This window comes from Trichosurus vulpecula, chromosome 6 (assembly GCF_011100635.1).
Source record: "Trichosurus vulpecula isolate mTriVul1 chromosome 6, mTriVul1.pri, whole genome shotgun sequence".
NCBI lineage: Eukaryota > Metazoa > Chordata > Mammalia > Diprotodontia > Phalangeridae > Trichosurus > Trichosurus vulpecula.
Window position 1 is genome coordinate 9,117,284 of NC_050578.1, and position 18,355 is coordinate 9,135,638.

At 35.4% G+C, this 18,355-nt stretch overlaps 2 pseudogenes; one reads left to right on the forward strand and one right to left on the reverse strand.

Annotated features, from left to right (window-relative positions):
- LOC118853304 overlaps window positions 1-8,102 on the forward strand; it is a 41,916-nt pseudogene extending 33,814 nt beyond the window's left edge.
- Window positions 8,103-9,835: 1,733 nt separating this feature from the next.
- Window positions 9,836-10,287, reverse strand: LOC118855347 (annotated as a pseudogene).
- Between the last annotated feature and the right edge of the window lie 8,068 nt (window positions 10,288-18,355).

Here is an 18,355-nt window from a genome sequence, read left to right on the forward strand (position 1 = left end):
CACTGGGCCCTAATGGAAAAAAAATAATTTTCATTTCATCTCATTTGGCCTGACTCTGTGATTTGGAGATGATAGTAATCATCCTCTCATTTTATTTTGATGGTGTTGTCAATCTCTGAGCTACAACATTATAACCATTGAGATTACAAAATTAGAGCTTGGGCAGCATAAAACATGAAGCTGAATATAGGTTACACTTGTTCCTTGAATTTAGCTAGCATGAAATCTAAGTGAAGCCCATAATTTGTGTCATATTTGTTTGCATGTATATATATTTTTCCTTTCAAACCAGTACCAACAGCACCACCATCCTAACTGCTGCACATGCTCATTTTTAGTGTCTTTATATGATGACATATCCTTCTTTACCATTACCTCAGGTTGTTGTGGGGAAAGTCTTTAGTATTATTATCATTATGGCCAAATGCACAAAATAAAGTATCAGACAAAATAATACTGTTTCATTTCCTTGCTTAATCCAATGGCTAATAAAATGGTAGTGTTGCCTTCAGGACTGGTGTGCACCAGTCTGCCAAGTTAGTGAAGTTAACAGGTTAAACTGACTAGGTTTTTATGGCATCTGCTCAGCTAAGGGTGACATGGTTTACACAGGAGAGGAGCTCCTGGAATGCTATAGGACTATGCAAAGTTAAAAATAATGCATTTACAGAATGAGAAGAAACAGAAGTCTGACTGTATCATTATTATTTAGGAAAACTATTAAAATTTATATCCCATTATTGAGAAGACACTCCACATACTTTTTTTAATTATAAATTTATTTTTTATTTTTAGTTTACAACACTCAGTTTCACAATTTTTGGGGTTCCAAATTTTCTTTCCCTCTCTCTCCTCCCCCACCCAAGACAGCACGTAATCCAGTGTGGGTTCTACATATACATTCATAATGAACTTATTTACATAATAATCCAGTTGTAAAGAAGAATTATAACCAGTGGAAAAAATCATGAGAAAGAAGAAATGAAACCAAAAAAAGAAGGAAAAAAAGAGAGCAAATAGTTTGCTTCAATCTGCATTCAGACTCCATAAATTTTCTCTGCATGTCCATAGTTTTTTTCTATCATGAGACTTTTAAAGCTATCTTTGAACCTTGCATTGATAAGAGGAGAGAATTCTATCAAAGGTAGTCCTTACAGATACCATGTGTCTGTAATCATGTATAATGATCTCCTGGTTTTGCTCCCCTCACTCAGCATCAGTTCATATAAGTATTTCGAGGTTATAATGAAGTCTGTCTACTCCTTATTTCTCATGGTATGATAATATTCCATTACATTCATATGACACAATATGTTTAGCCATTCCCCAATTGATGGGCATCACCTTGATTTTCAATGCTTTGCTACCACAAAAAGAGCTGCTATAAATATTTTTGTACATACTGGTCCATTTCCCACTTGTGTGATCTCTTTGGGATACAACCCTAGAAGTGGTATTGCTGGGTCAAAGGGTATGTACATTTTTATAGCCCTTTGGGCATAGTTCCAAATTGCTCTCCAGAATGGCTGAATCAGTTCACAGCTCCACCAACAATGTAACAATTTTCCAATTTTCTCACATCCTCTCCAATATTTATTATTTCCCTGTTTTTTCATGTTAGCTAATCTGACAGGAGAGATGTGGTACCTAAGAGTTGCTTTGATTTGCATTTCTCTAATCAATAGAGATTTAGAGCATTTTTTTCATATGCCTATAGATATCTTATAGATATCTTTAATTTCTTCCTCTGAAACCTGCCTGTTTATATCCTTTGACCATTTCTCAACTGGGGAATGACTTGTATTCCTATAGATTTGACTCAATCTCTGTGTATTTTAGATATGAGGCCTTTAGCAGAGACACTGGTTGTAAAGATTCTTTTTCAATTTTCTGCTTCCCTCTTAATCTTTTGTTGCATTGGCTTTGTTTCTTCAAAAACTTTTTGATTTAACATGATCAAAATTATCCATTTTGCATTTTGTAGTGATCTCTGTCTCTTATTGTGTCATGAATTCTTCTCAGGTAAACTATTCCTAGCTCTCTCAAATTGCTTATAATATCAGCTTTTATTCTTAAATCATGAGCCTGTTTTGTCTTTATTTTGGTATATGGTGTAAGATATTGGTCTATGCCCAGTTTCTGTCATACTATTTTCCGATGCTCCCAGCAGTTTTGTAAAATAGTGAGTTCTTAACCCAGAAGCTGGATTCTTTGGGTTTACCAAAGAGTAGATTACTATAGCCGTTGAATCCTGTGTCTTATGTACCTAACCTGTTCCACTGATCTACCACTCTGTTTCTTAGCCAGTACCAAGTAGTTTTGATAACTGCTGCTTTATAATACAGTTTAATATCTGGTATGGGTTGGCCACCTTCCCTAGCATTTCTTTTCGTTAATTCCCTTGATATTCTGGACCTCTTGTTCTTCCAGATGAATTTTGTTATTATTTTATCCAGCTCTGTAAAATAATTTTTTGATAGTTTGATTGGTATGGCACTGAATAAGTAAATTAACTTAGATAAAAGTGTCATTTTTAATATATTAGCTCAGCCTAACCAAGGGCAACTGATATTTTTCCATTTATTTAGATCTGACTTTTTTGTGTGAAAAGTGTTTTGTAATTGTGTTCATATATGTCTTGGATTTATCTTGACAGGTAGAATCCCCAATATTTTATAGTGTCTACAGTAACTTTAAACGGAATTTCTCTTTGTATCTCTTGTTGTTGGGCTTTGTTAGTAATATATAGGAATGCTGAGGATTTATGTGGGATTTTATATCCTGCAAATTTGCTAAAGTTATTTATTATTTTAAGTATTTTTTACTTGATTTTGTAACATTCTCTAGGTAAATTATCATGTCATCTGCAAAGAGTGATAAGTTAGTTTCTTCTTTGCCTATTCTAATTCCTTCAATTTCTTTTTCTTCTCTTATTGCTAAAGCTAACATTTCTAGTACCAAATTGAATAATAGAGGTGATAAGGGACATCCTTGTTTCACCCCCAATCTTATTGGGAATGCATCTAGCTTATCCCCATTCCATATAAAGCTTGCTACTGGTTTTAGGTAGATGCTACTTATAATTTTAAGGAAGACACCATTTATTACTATGCTTTCTAGTGTGTTTAATAAGAATGGTTGTATTTTTTCAAAAGCTTTTTCTGCATCTATCGAGATAATCATATGGTTTCTGCTAGTTTTGTTGTTGATGTGATAATTATGCTGATAGTCTTCCTAATATCAAACCAGCTTTGCATTCCTGGAATAAATCCTATCTGGTCATAGTGTATTGTTCTTGTGATAAGTTGCTACAATCTTTTTGCTAATATTTTATTTAAAATTTTGACATCAATATTCACTAGGGAAATTGATCTATAATTTTCTTTCTCTGTTTTGACTCCTCCTGGTTTAGATATTAATACCATATTTGTGTCATAAAAAGAATTTGGTAGGACTCCTTCTCTGCCTATTTTCCCAAATAATCTATAAAGTATGGGAATTAATTGTTCTTTAAATGTTTGATGGAATTCACATGTAAAACCATCTGGCCCTGGAGATTTTTTCCTATGGAGTTCATTGATGGCTTGCTCTATTTCTTTTTCTGAGATGGGGTTATTTAGGTATTTTACTTCCTCTTCTGTTAACCCGGGCAATTAATATTTTTGCAAATATTCATCCATATCCCTAAGTTTATCTAATTTATGGGCATACAATTGGGTAAAATAATTCATAATTATGGTTTTAATTTCCTGTTCATTGGTGGTGAATTTGCCCTATTCACTTTTTGATACTGGCAATTTGGTTTTCTTCTTTTTTTTTTTAAATCAAATTGAGCAAAGATTTATCAATTTTTTTTTCATAAAACCAGCTCTTATTTTTATTTATCAGTTTAATAGTTTTCTTGATTTCAGTTTTCTTCCCATACTTTTGATGTCAGTTGTGGCTTTTGTTCAGTAGTACATACTATGGAATTTTTACGTGCAGGGGTTACATGGCTATTCCAGAATTTCTGGTCTGTTTTAAAGTGCTAAAATTTGATTTCTTGCTTTTGTGACACTATTAGTATGACTTGGGCCATATTTGGAGGAGCCTTTAAAAAAAACTCTAGGCTTTACAAACAGGCTGCTTTCTTGGGATCTGAACCCCAGTATCCATCTACTGCTGGCTTAAGAGAAGAACGATATAAATATAAAAGTGTCAATAATTTATATTGTTTCCTTAAGCCATGCATTTGTACTGATGATCAGTGATATCCAGTATAACTTCATTTCATTTATTATATATTTTTTCTCCTTCTTCAGTACTTTAAATCTTCGTTCTCTTCCTCTACATCACTGTAGAGGAAATGCTGAGAAGAAAAAATGACCGAAAGAAAGTTACAGTTGGGATTAAGAGGGAAAAATAAATCAGGGGGTATGGGCAAAATGTTAAACTGGATAATCCCTTTATAAGTAACTGACTGATGACTGTTTTCCCCTCTTCCAAATATTCAGCTTCTGAGAAAATAGGAATCTATCTCATTAATTAACTTGGAGTTGAGGAGATCTCGGATTTGAACCTGGAGAAATGGATCATTTTATTTTGTGGAAAAGCTGATTTATGTTTTCAACTTCATTTTATAGCTTCTTGTTTAATGAAAACATCATAAGTTAGTAACCACTCATTTGCTATACTGCAGGAGTTAGTCTAATTCTCTCTCTACAGGCTGTCTATCCCTTTTGTCACAAATGACAGTGCTTTTTTAACATTAAATTTAATAATTTCTTAATATTTTAATAAGCTGAATGAAGAAAAGAACTAATTAATTTGAAACAGAGATGGTGTATTCTTTTCATCAAAATTAAATTGAAAATGCAAATAAGAAGCAAAATATGCATGAAAGAGACCTTGGACATAATCAGCAATGACCTCAGATGTTCTTTCTGGGATATGGGATCATGTCTTATTATTAGTTATGATTAGCTCTTTAAAATGAAAAATCCTAATGATTTTGTCCTTCATAACTATTCAGCAACATCAATTAAAATACTTGGCTATTGATAGGGCTTCAGCAATGAAATTTCTTCTCAATAATGGTGATCTCATACCTCGGCAAGCTACAGACCTACTAACTCTGCATGAAACAGAAATTAATGGGAAGAAAAAGAGTAAGAGGGATTGGGGCAAAGGAGAAGGGTGATTAATTTGGAAGATCAAGAAACAAGAGATAAAACAGAAATAGCAAATGATCCCACTCCTTTTATTACAGTCACCTTCCTGAAATTTGGCTCTGTTTTTATGTAACATTTCCAGGTGAAGGAGGATTAGAATGAAAATATTCAAGGATTATGTTTGTGAAAAAGAAAGCTTTGAGGGACTGGATTCAGAACTACATTTTTCTGATAACTTTTTCTTTCTCTCCATATTTTGTTAAAAAAAAAAAGATTTTGGGAGCCATGCTCATTTAGCTGTTTTAACTTGGAACACTGTTTCCTTATGTATGCAAACCACAAAATATGGCAATATAAATGCTCTTATGTTTAACAACTACAAATATTCTAGATCCAGTGTTTTCAACAGTGAGTTGGCAAATCAAGTTGTCTTGTTAGACAATAGTGTTTTTAGAAGGCACCAAAGTCTTAAACTGTGGCACGTGTTTTTTTTTTTTACCCCTCTCACACATGCCTCAATCAGATAACACTAAAAATATACCTAATCTGCTAAAGATTCTTGCTCAGCAGCAACATTGGCAAGTCTAATCAAACTTATAATGGATAAGCTCATGGAAGTCTGAATTCTTCCCTTCAGCTTTTAAACTTTAAGGAAGCAAAGTTATAAATGTGGGTCAGGGGACAAGAAAACACAGCTACTTAACTTCATATCTTCTGATAGAACTAAAAACTCAATTATTTTCAATTAAGCACTAATTTGTTAAGGTCCTTCTATAGACCAGTAAACCAGGCACTGGGAAAAGTTGATGGGCATCAAAAAATGGAACTACACACACACACGCGCGCGCACACACACACACACACATGTATCTCAAAATAATTTTGACCAGGGTGACAGAAATAGCACTCTGGAGGGATTGGGAAAGGTCTTTTGTAATACATAACATTTGTGTAGACTCTTATATGGAGCCAGAGAATCCAAGAAACAAAGGTGTGGAGCTAGAGCATTCCAGGCACAGGATACAACATATAACTTGTGGGAAGGTAGAGAGGCAAAAGTTGGCATTTTGTTCCAAGATTTGATTATTAAGATCAGTTTTCAGAGAGTAAATGTAAAATTAATCTACAAATGATGCCCTAAGAACCTTACTTGTTAAATTACTGCATTTCCTGAATTAATAATTCAATTAAATGCAATTCAGAAATGATTTTTAATAAATATAATCCAACAATTATTTAATGAGTACTTGCTTTGTGCAGGGCTGAGAATATCAGATTAAGGAGATCCTATTCCTTCTTGCAATGGGTTTACATTTAGGTGGAAAGTGAAGACTAGATCATAATTTTGCAAAATTTAAAGTCATATGTATTATGATTGCAATTTACATTTTTGCAAATTAGTTTTGAGTTGCTTTTTATGTCTACGACTTCTTTCAAAATACATGCATTTCTCTTTCCTATTGTGGAACATTTAACAAAGTAACCTCTGGAATGTCAGATACTTTGAATTACCCTGCTGATGTTTAGATATCTTGAAAAAAATTACAAAGGAAATTATAATTTTCCATTAAAATACCAAAGCAAAAACAAATGGTAGTTCACCTACAGTCATTTGTTCTTCATCCCAGCTAGCTCCCATCATCTTTTTGTGGTGTCCCCTTTTTCTTCTTTCTTCCCTCAGCCCCTCCCTTTCTCACTCTATTACTCTTCTCTTAAATGAACTTGCCTATCATCCTAAACCCCGACCCACCCCCACCTTGTTTTGGGAAAATTTTAAAATAGCATTTTTAATTTATTTTTTCTTCCTCAGCTGCCGTTGCCTCAGCTGCATGGGTGGTGTCGGTGATGTGCTTTCCATGTCCCTCCCTCTAACACCCCTCAGCCCTGCCCAAATGTCCTATGGCCCTGGCCACCCCAGGTATTTCTGCACAGCCCTCCTAAAAAATTCAGCTTAAAAAGAGAATATGCTTTACCCGACTCTTCGGGCCATTATCTCACAGCACACTTTCTGATTAGGTATACAACTATCCAGAGGGCCCCAGGCATGGAGAACCTGCAGCCTCAAGGACACATGTGGCCCTCTAGGTCCTCAAGTGAGGCCCTTTGACTGAATGCAAATTTCACAGAACATATCTCCTTAATAAAAGGATTTGTTTTGTGAAGGAACTTGACATCCACATAGTTGGTGTTAAGTTTCATGTTTCAAATTGTTGCAAAGAACCTCAAGTGTATATTCATGCTTGATCTAATGTTCCATGTGTGTTTGACATGGCAGAAGAATTTAGCTCTGAGGTGATCATATTGGACATTCGCAGAGGCTTCATAGGTAATGAATTTCACTTGCAAGAGGTTAATCATGTCATCAGTCCATTGTTGGATGCCTACTTTCCTGCACGATCTGGCATTAAGGTCATTTCAGAACCTGGAAGCTACTATTTATCTTTTGCATTAACTTTAGCAGTTAAGATCTTTGCAAGGAGAGTTTTTGAAAATGATGTTTCCTCTGGATTAGAAGAGACTGGGAATAAGGAACCAGCTTTTATGTATTACATGAATGGTGGTGTTTATGGTTCTTTTGCAAGCAAATTGTCTGAGAACTTGGATACCATCCCAGAGATTCACAAGAAATACAAGAAAGATATACCTCTATTTATAAGCAATCTTTGGGGTCCATTCTATGATGAGCTTGATCAGATTGTGGAAAACTGTCTTCTTCCTCAGTTGAATGTGGGAGATTTCCTGAGCTTTGATAATATGGGAACAGACACTCTCCATGAGCCATCTTCTTTTAATGATTTTCAGAGGCCAACTATTTATTACGTGGTATCATTCAGTGATTGGTATGAGATTCAAGATGCTAGAATTGCTTCAGACACAATGATGAACTTCTTCTTTGTGCCTTCTTGCATTAAGCTGAACCAAGAAGATAGTAGCCTTCACAGTGAAGCTTAAAACAGGCATTAACTCTTCCTTTTAGAACTGAAGTTGCAAGTTAAGTTTTTCTGGTCAATATTCCAGTATGGAAGAAAAATTGAACCATCTTAACTATTCACTCTCCAAAACTTAAAATAAATCAGTAATAATAGCTAATTGAGATACGACAGAACCAGCTTATAACTGTAGTTCTTTGGGGGTGAGGTGGGAATTAGATAACATGTCCAGATTTAAACTTACCAGTTGCCTAAAGCCTAAACATCTAAAATAAAATATGCAACAAAATGGATGACTTAGTGGAGATGGAAGACCATCACCTGGGTTCCCCATTATAAACAATTTACATACAAGTACACAGTTTTTTTTTTTTAATACTAAGGGTTCCTGTTAGAAAATCTTGTAAAGTTGTTATCTTTTGCCCTGATAAATCAAATATCATTGGAAGACCAGTGTGACTTCATTTAGATATGTTTATTGTATTTAGAAAGTGTAAATTGGTGCTTCAAACCATAAGTTAATAAATGTAAAATTGCATCATAGTATTTGTTGTATTTGACCTGATGTAATCTTTGTGTGGTAAAATAAATTTTTTTTAGTAGATTTTACAGTTTTTTTAGGCTAAAACTTTGGGAAAGGGGCTAGTTAGCAAATGTAGTTTTGAAACAGATGTGTATATGACTGTTTTAAAAGTTATTTTTCTTTAGCCCATTATTTCAAGCTTAGTTTGGCAGTACTTTAATTTTTTTCAATTACTTAAGTTTGCAAAAATTTAAGTAAAATAAGTTTGATAAATCATTATGAATTTCACATTCTTTACTGGACAATTGACGTGTAGTTTGCAAGGTTTATTAAACACAGTATGTTTCTTTAACAATCCTAACAGCAAAAATGTTAAACCTGCCAGCCCAACAGTAATAAACAGATATATAGTACCTTAGACATACAATTACAAGTATATTGGCTGAAATGTTAGTTTATGCTAAATAATGGAGTAGGTGGGGGGAATAAATTGCAAATAGTTTTGCATATCAGTAAAAGGAAGGGCCATATCCATATTCAAAAACCTCAATGATCCTTTGCACTGGATATTTAAATTTTTTAATTGAAGGAAAGCATTCTATTAAGTTTTTCAACTGCAGTAATAATTAGAAAAAATTAAGCTGTTTCCTTAACTCTTTGTTACTCTAAGTTCAATTAGTATTACTCTTTTAATTCTTATACTAATTTGGTTGAAGTTTTTATTTGTTTGTTTAACCTTAGCCTGACAGTGTTTAGTCAGGATTTGCAATGTTTACTGCTGATGTTATTAATAATTTTAGCTTTCAGAATTGAAATGATAATGAAACAAGAATCATTGGTCCTAACTTATCTTTCTTTTGTTTCTTAGCACCAGAGACTGACCAGAATGATTTATTGATTTTTAGATTCTTTTAAGGGTACACGTTTACCCATGGTGGATAGCACAGAAAGAGAGATAACTTAGATTTGAGATGTGTAGAAACTTTGTCCATGTTGTTTACTTCTGCAAACATTTGACTTGTGTAGTAGAAATATAATTTGAGGATTCAAAAGAAACTCAAAAGGTACATAAAAAATTGGGAAGGCCATCAATATAGTATAGTCCAAATTCCTTTGGTTTTTCCTCCCTTGTTGGTCAACTGATCCGGAGAGTTGAATGTGAATGTTCCTAAAGTTCATGGCTTAGTTTCCAGTCATTCTTCATAGAGATCATTTGTTCTTGAGAGTTCCATTTATATGAACATGATGTGTTTGACAAAGGCTTCACAATCGATGCAGCCATTGGAATCTTTTTGGCCTTTCAATAGGGCTTCCACCTACTCTTCCTTCATCTTTTCACCCAGGATAGCTAGCACATGGCAAAGTTCAGAGCCTATAACTGTGTCGTTGCTCTTCTCATCAAAGACATGCAGCCCCTTGATGAAGTCTTCATAGCTTCCCTGATCCTTGTTGTTGGAAATGGCTTGCATCATGGGCATTAACTGCTCCACCTCAATTTTTTGGTATTCAGCTCTTCATCGCTGGGGTTCCCCAGGACTTTCTTGACCTCTGCTTTGGTTGGATTGGTACCCAGAGCACTCGGGACATCACCAACTTGGCTTAATGTAATCTTGCTTTCACCAGTCCTGTCAAAAAGGAGGAAAGCCTCCTTGAAGTCAGCAATCTGGTCAGCACTAAATGACATGATGGAGTTGTTGAGAAGTTGACAAAGTAAACTGAGGGCTGCTGCTGTCCCTCCCTAACTTACCTTTTGCTCAGCTGTGGAATTTCTGCCTTCCAAGTGGAAATATAACTTCACATTGGTACCAACTGACAGAAAATCCTAATCTGTACTTATGAGTTAGGAATACAACACAAAGCTGGTTTTTACACATTTGCTTCAAAACAGAAAGAAATTGATCATGATTCTCTCAAAAGTTCAACCTTTGAAACCAACAGGGTGCACTCATTGCTTGATACTTTCTGATATAATGAATGTCTATTTGAACTTAATATTGGGGTTGCTTAAATTTAGGATACTGGCAATGCTAGTGTGTCATCTTAATTGTATTTGTGGGGGTGACTAAAGTTAAATGTAGGGATTTGTGCAAAATTCAAAATTCTAGAATTACCTTAAAACTCAGAAAGATGGAGGAATTGCTTCCCTACCTCCTTTACATGTCATGCTTCTTTGTGGTAAGGAATGCCAAACTTTTGCAGCTTTGAGCTTATTGATCATTTATGATAGCTTCTAGGTTTCACTGCAAATCAATTTTGCTGTGAAGTCTGTAAAAGACTTCTTTTATGCGAAAATGAAAACAGCTAGAGGTTTAAGTATCACCTTAGTAAATGATATGGTAGTAACTTCAGGAGATGTCTGTATTGTATTTGAAGTCTTTGCCATAAAAATTGAAGTTTTGAACCTATGTATTTCAATTTGATATACTAAAAAGTGCTGAATTAATGTTACTATCTTTGTTTATAATATTGTAATCTCAATCCAGAATTTAACTGAACATGATTTCTGTACTGAATTGTAAAGGTAACCTGTGTGTGATTTGAAATACCCACTCTGAAGTTTTTTTCAGTGATCTTTTAATCCTAATGGCTTTTAATGTGAAGCTGAAATTTTAAATGTCAGCCTTGGTCTGTCAACTTCTAAGCATTCTTCCAGAATGTTTTAAAGTCAACTATTGGAAATTTAAATACTTTCCTATAGAAATGTTATATGAATATTAATTAGGTTCCCAAGACAACACACAAAAGTCACAAAATTCATAATGTACCTAGAAAATCTATTATTTTAATAAAGTAATGTGTATATCATACTATAACATAATATTATATTTATAAGGCAGATAGAAATATAGCCTCTATTCTGAGAGGTGAGGTCTCCTGCCCCCACTTTATCTTGCTTCTGGTCCAGTTTTGTTATGTGTACTGGGAAAGTTTTAACCAAGTACTTTGTCTCATTGGGCAGACCGAAGTATATTCCTATGACAGTGTCATTCCTGCTTCATTTATTCCCTCTCATCTAATATGTCCATGTCTTTCAATTTCTCTCTTCCTTCAACTAGAGAATCCACCCAATTCTTTAGGTTTCCTTGTTGTTCGTTCAAATTTCATGGATATCAGTGCAGTTCTCAAGCCTTTGAATTTTCTGTTGTTGTGCCTGCTTTAACTCCATGACCAACCCACATCCTATTTCCATAGCACATATTCTTGAGTGTATCCTTGGGCTGGCAATATGTTTATTCTAATTCTTCTCTCTATGCATCTTTACAATGCCCTAAGGTCATGAGTTACAGGTTATGGTTTTCTAAATGAGGTCATTACTTTCATTTGTCAAATATACAATGTTCTTCTGTATTTTTCTTGTTAATTTCTTTACTGTTTGTGCCATTTTGCTTCCTTCTACATAGGCTCTGTTATCTTCTTCTTACCATCACCCCCCACCCCATATCAAAATCTGCTTTAACTATGCCCAAGGTGAACTTAAATGTCCTAATATTCCATTTATTTCCTTCTCTTTCTTTTTTCCAAGATGATATATCCTGCTGTTTATCAAATGGATATACCTACTTCCTGGTGTTGTTTTAAAGGCAAAATTAATTAGCATATCATTAGAAATCATACACTATAATTTAGAACAGCCTTAAAAATAAATACAACTTGTTGCTCTCCCAAAAAGAAATCATTAATCTGCTTTCCCCATGGGCTGTACTACCAACAGAACATAGATTAGGAAATTAATTAAAGCATTTACTGTTCTTGACCAACCTAAACTGATTCTAGGCAAAAGGCTGTTGAGCACATCACTTTAATTGGTGCTATAAGTCACCTCATGAATTTCCCTTCTTTTTTCAACCTCTCAGAAATATTTCTCTTGAGATGTCAAAAACAAGTCATTGGGTCAGATATCTATTTGCTTACTTATCATGGGAAAGTGACATTGAAAATATATGCCTAGTAGAGTAGCAATGTGGGGAACTGAGACCTCATTCTGACCTCTGATGGTTGCTTCCCCAACTATTCCTACTTAATCACATGCTCCTCTTTCTCATCCCGAGTCAAGAATTGATATTACTGTTGGGACTGGTAATTGAGAACCCAACAACTAGAACATAGGTTATTCATGGTCTCTTCTATAGCGCTAACTCTGGGAAGCCTGTATGTGCCAATTGGCTTATAACTGCATAGGTTCAATGCTCTGTTGTCTCCATATTGACAACTTTTCCATCAACAGGATTTTCTGAGTCTCAGTCTAACCCCTCTTCCAATTTTTCAGTACATTTTAAATATGGATAAACCTGTTCACCAGACAGGTTGTCTTCAATAGGGTGCCTTGTCAAATAGTAATGGATTCCCTAACTGATAAATGGTCAAAGGCAAGTTTTTTTTTCCTTTTTTATTAAAGTCAATTTATTTATTTTTAATTTTCAACATTTGCTTCCAGAAGTTTTAAATTTTTCCCTCTCCCTTCCGAAGATGGCCTGCAATGTGATATGGGCTCTACATATACATTCCTATTAAATATATTTTCACATTAGTGATCTTGTATAGAAGAATTATAATAAAATGGGATAAACCATGAAAAGAAAAACAAAACAAAACAAAACAAAAAAAAATAGTCTGCTTTGCTCTGCATTCATACTCCATAATTCTTTTTCTGGATGTGGATGGCATTTTCCATCATGAGTCCTTTGGAATTGTTTTAGGTCCTTCCATTGATGAGAAGGGCTAAGTCAACCAAAATTGTTCATCACAGATTATGACTGTAATGGTATACAATATTCTCCTGGTTCTTCTCGCTTCACATAGCATCAGGTCATATCAATCTTTCCAGGTTTTTCTGAAGTCTGTCTCTTCATCATTTCTCATAGCATGATAGTATTTCATTACATTCACATACCACAACTTGTCCAGCCATTCCCCATTGATGGGCATCCCTTCAATTTCCAGTTCTTGGCCACCACAAAGAGAGCTGCTATAAACATTTTTGTACATGTGGGTGCCAAAGGCAATCTTCAAGGATGAAATCCAAGCCATCAAAAGTGATATAAAAATGTTCCAAATCACTAAATATGAGAGGAACACAAATTAAAACAACTTCAATATTCTATCTCCCTCTCATCAGATTGTTGAAGATGACAAAAAAGAAAATGACACATGCTAGAGAGGCTGTAAAAAATGAAGGCACATTAATGTACTGTTGATGGAACTTTGAATTGGTACAGCTTATTCACAAATTGGAAAGCAATTTGAGTTTATGCCCTCAAAGCCACTAAACTATGCATTCTCTTTGACCCAGTAGCACCACTGTCAGACCTTTACTACCAAGAGATCTAATCATATTTACAAAAATATTTATAGCAGCTCTTTTTATAGTGGCAAAATTCAAAGCCAATGGGGTGCCCATCAATTGGGGAGTGTTTGAACACATATAAATGTAATGCAATACTATTGTGTCATAAGAATGACAAAAGAGATGGTTTCAGAGAAAATGAGGATGATTTGTATGAGCTTAAGAAGATGGAAAGAGATCAGATTATAAAATAATGACATTATAATGACAAACAACTCTGAAAAACATAAGAAGATTGATCAATGCAATATCCAAACATGTTACCAGAGGACTGATAACAACCCATGATACCCACCTCCTGACAGAGAGAGGTGATGGATTCAAGATGTAGAATGAGACATACCTTTTTTGTACCTGGCCAATTCAAAAATTTGTTTCACTGTACTGTTATGACATATACAATTTTGAGTGACATAATTTCTGTAATTAGTCATTTTACTAGTCATTGCTCGTGGATAACTGCACTCTCAAAAGACAAAGACCTGTCATGGAACCCATTCAATGCTCTTATGCCCTTAGGAGAATAGGTGTTTCTGAGGGTGGCAAACAACTCTGATTAGTTAACAAGCAATAAGAGAATGAATATTATGATGAGAGGTGGACCTAGTCTAATGAGGGACTGGGGACATGACTAATTACATCACTCATGGACAAAGAGAGACTATCTCACACCAGACACCCCCCCGCACTCCCAATCCACCCTGGCCTAGGCAATCAAGTCTGCCTGAGTGGAACACAATCGGCCAGAATTCACCTTAGATTAAATTCTTTGTAGTGTCTTCTAGTTGGATGGGGTAACTGTTCCAAGATTTCATCTCATATCCTCCCTGCCCTTCAGAGAATCTAATCTCCAAATAGGGAAGATAAAAATCCTGGATTTTCCCTATTTTGACAATTGGTTATTTAATAATCATTTATCTCACTAATTATATTTGTTAATTTTTATTCCAATGGAGAAGAGTGAGGAGAGAAAATAAAAACTTGTAATGGAAAAAAACCCCATAATATTAGAGTTGTTTACCTTCTGAAGAAGGTATTCTCTGATAGTGCCTTTGTTAACCAAAAGTCATGACTTCACAAGACATGGAGAGTAACTTGATTTATTATAAGAGAAAGTCACAGGTGTGTGAGAGCTCTGTAACCAAAGAGCCTGCTGTACAGACAATGCCTTGGTTATTTATAGGGTCCAACAACAAGGGAAGGTCTCATGGGAGGAATGGAGGACAACTCCTTCTCAAATGGGAGTGGCATGAGAGAAGGAGGGATTGTGAATGTCTTAACCATGGAGGTAGGATGTTCTGCTTATCTGAAAGGGTCCCAGTTACAGAAGCACTTTATTAGTCTGGGCAGACTGGCCAGAGCCAGCCTTGAAGTTGCTGGCTCAGCTACAAGGGCTCTGAAAGGTTAATAGTTGCCAAAGACCACTTTTTTGTTAATTTGGGGGGGTCATCTCTGGAAATTAGGGTAACTCAAGAAAGTAAGTTCAGAGGGCCCCATCACACCTTTTCAGTAATAAAATAACGATAATAATTTCTCCATGTCCATGAGCAGTGGTCTTTCATTCCTGCTAGCTATAGAGCCTAATATACTCTTCCTCCTCAACTCTGCCTCCTACTTTCTTTGGGTAAAAATGTTAGTTGATTGGCTGGATTTGTACTCAAACTTAGGCTCAAATCTTGGCTTGGCCATTTAATATTATAGTATTGTTTAGTATCATATTATAGTGTCATAGAGCTGAGAGGGAACTTAGAGATCACTAATCAAATGTCTTTATTTTACAAGTGAGGAATTAAATGACGTGTCTATGGTCCCAAATAATAAGTGTCCCACCTGGGATTCAAAAGAAGATCCTCAGGTACTTACCACTCTTATTTATCTTCAATTTCTTCCTATCTACTGGCTTCTTCTCTACTGTCATTTTCCCACCATTTTGTTAGCTTTTCTCCTACACACTTGCTGCTGAATGAAAGTGGAGAAAATCATACAATCATTCTGACTGGGTTTCTACAAATTTATGTTACATAATCTCAACTGGCCCCTCAATGCTGCTAGGAAATCCTACTATACATCCCTTATCAGTTGACTATCCCACTTTCCACAGCAGCTCTTCCAAACATTTTTACCCTTTAAAAAACTTTCTCCCCTAACCCCACACTCTTAGATGAGAATCTTGACTCATATTTTACGGAAAAAAAATGAAGCTATTATCCATGAGTCCCTTCTTCTCCCTCTTCCTCATCACCTATCACTCGGATGCCTTGTGTTACTAGCGTTATGTGATGAAGTGGTCCAAGGCTCACTTGATCCTTCCATCCTCACTATTATACTAGTTTTCCTCTGCCCCCCATAGTACAACTTCTTGAAAAAGCCATCTACAATAAGTACCTCTACTTTATCTCTGCTTACTCTCTTTTTAACCCCTTACAATTTGGCTTCTGCCCTTGTCATTCCACCAAAACCACTCTCTCCAAAATTACTAATAATCTCTTAGTTGCTAAACTCAGTGGCCTTTTCTCAGTCCTCAATCCTTGACCTCTCTGCAGCCTTTGACATTGCTGATAACTCTTTTTTCCTTGATACTCTTGTATCTCTAGGTTGTCAAGACATCACTCCTCTTTTTCCTTTTCTGTTCTCTTCTTCTTCTATACTACTTCACATGGTGATCTCTTCACTTCCCACAGATTTAATTACCATTTCTATGCTGATGATTGTAAAATCTACTTACCCTGCCACAATTTCTCTGCTGACTTTTCAGGTATCTCAAAATGAATGTCCAGAAGGCATTTTAAACTAAATATATCCAAAAAATAAATCAGTATATTTCTTCCTAACCTCCTTCCTACCTCTTATTACTATAGAGGAAAATACCATCCTCCCAATCCTTCAGATTTTCAATTTAGGAGTCATCCTGTATTTCTCACTATCTCTCACTTCCCATATCCAATCTGTTGTGAAGGTCTGTCAATTTCACCTTTGCATTATTTCTTAATCTGTCCCCATCTCTCCTTTGAACATAGCTACCACTTTAGTTTGGACACTTCTCATTTCATGTTTGGATTATTGCAACAGCCTACTGGTGGTTCTGCCTATCTCAAATCTCTCCCCACTCCAATCCATCCTCCATTCAGACACTAAAATTATTTTCCTAAAGCACGAATCCAATTATGTCACCTCCCTACTCAATGAACTTTGATGGCTTCCTGCTTCTTCTAGGACCAAATACAAAATGCTTTGTTTGGCCTTCAAAGCCTTTTATAGACTAGTTCCCTCCTCCCTTTCCAGTCTTCTTACATTTTTCTTCCCAACACACATTTTTGGATCCAGTGACACTGGCATTCTGGCTATTCTACAAACAAGACACTTTATTTCTTGCCTCTGGGTATTTTCTCTGTCTGTCCCCCATGCTTGGAACACTCTTTTTTCTCTGCTCTTGATTACTGTTTGCCACATGAACAAAATCCTTCACTTGATACATCCATACTTGCTAGCTGTCATCCCATATCTCTCCTCTCTTTTATGGCTAAACTCCTTGAGAAGGCCTTCTATAATAGCTATCTCCACTTTCTTTCTTCTCACTCTCTTCTTAATTGCCTATGTTCTGGCTTCCAATGCCAGAACTAAAACCATCCTCTTCAATGTTAGCAATGATTTGTTATTTAGGATGTGTAAATAGACTCTTTAAAACCCTGTGAAACTTGTTTGCATTTTAGAGCATGCTCTGTGTACAAGTGTTAATTCCACACTAAATTATATATCTAAGTAAAATTGGATGTCTCTTTGAGGTAGACAAGGTAGACCACAAGTCATTCTCCTTTAAGATAACTAATTGCACTGAAACTTCAACAAATAAGGCATTATGCTTTGGTCCTGCAAAATGCTGTAACATTCTGTAATTATTCCCACAGCACTGAGATATTTCAAGGACCTTATCTTACACACACATACACACACATTTAGTAACAGGCAGATGATAAGCCCATGTATTCATCTTCTTAGTTGCATTGGATATAGAAGGATTATTATTTCAGGATGAATAGCTAAGACTTATATCACCAATGTGATACCCACAGCAGCCGCTATGAATATGCCCATATTCCCAGGTTTGAATCACAAGATATAACAGACTCTCTTCATGGAAGATGAAACCAAAACATTTATTCAAACACCAGAAAGCCAAATCCATCATAGCAACAGTATTATCTTTCCCATATGCTTTAATTTCCTCAGCCTTTGGAACATCATCTGGCTTTTGTTTTATCCATACTTTAGCTCCCAATTTTATTCCATCAGTAGAACCACACCCTTCAGTTCCTCTGATAGTTATTTCAGAAGAAGGGTCAGTTTCACAAGGGATATTGTTTCACAAGGAATAATAATAACTTGAACTATTCTATCATTTTTACAAAAG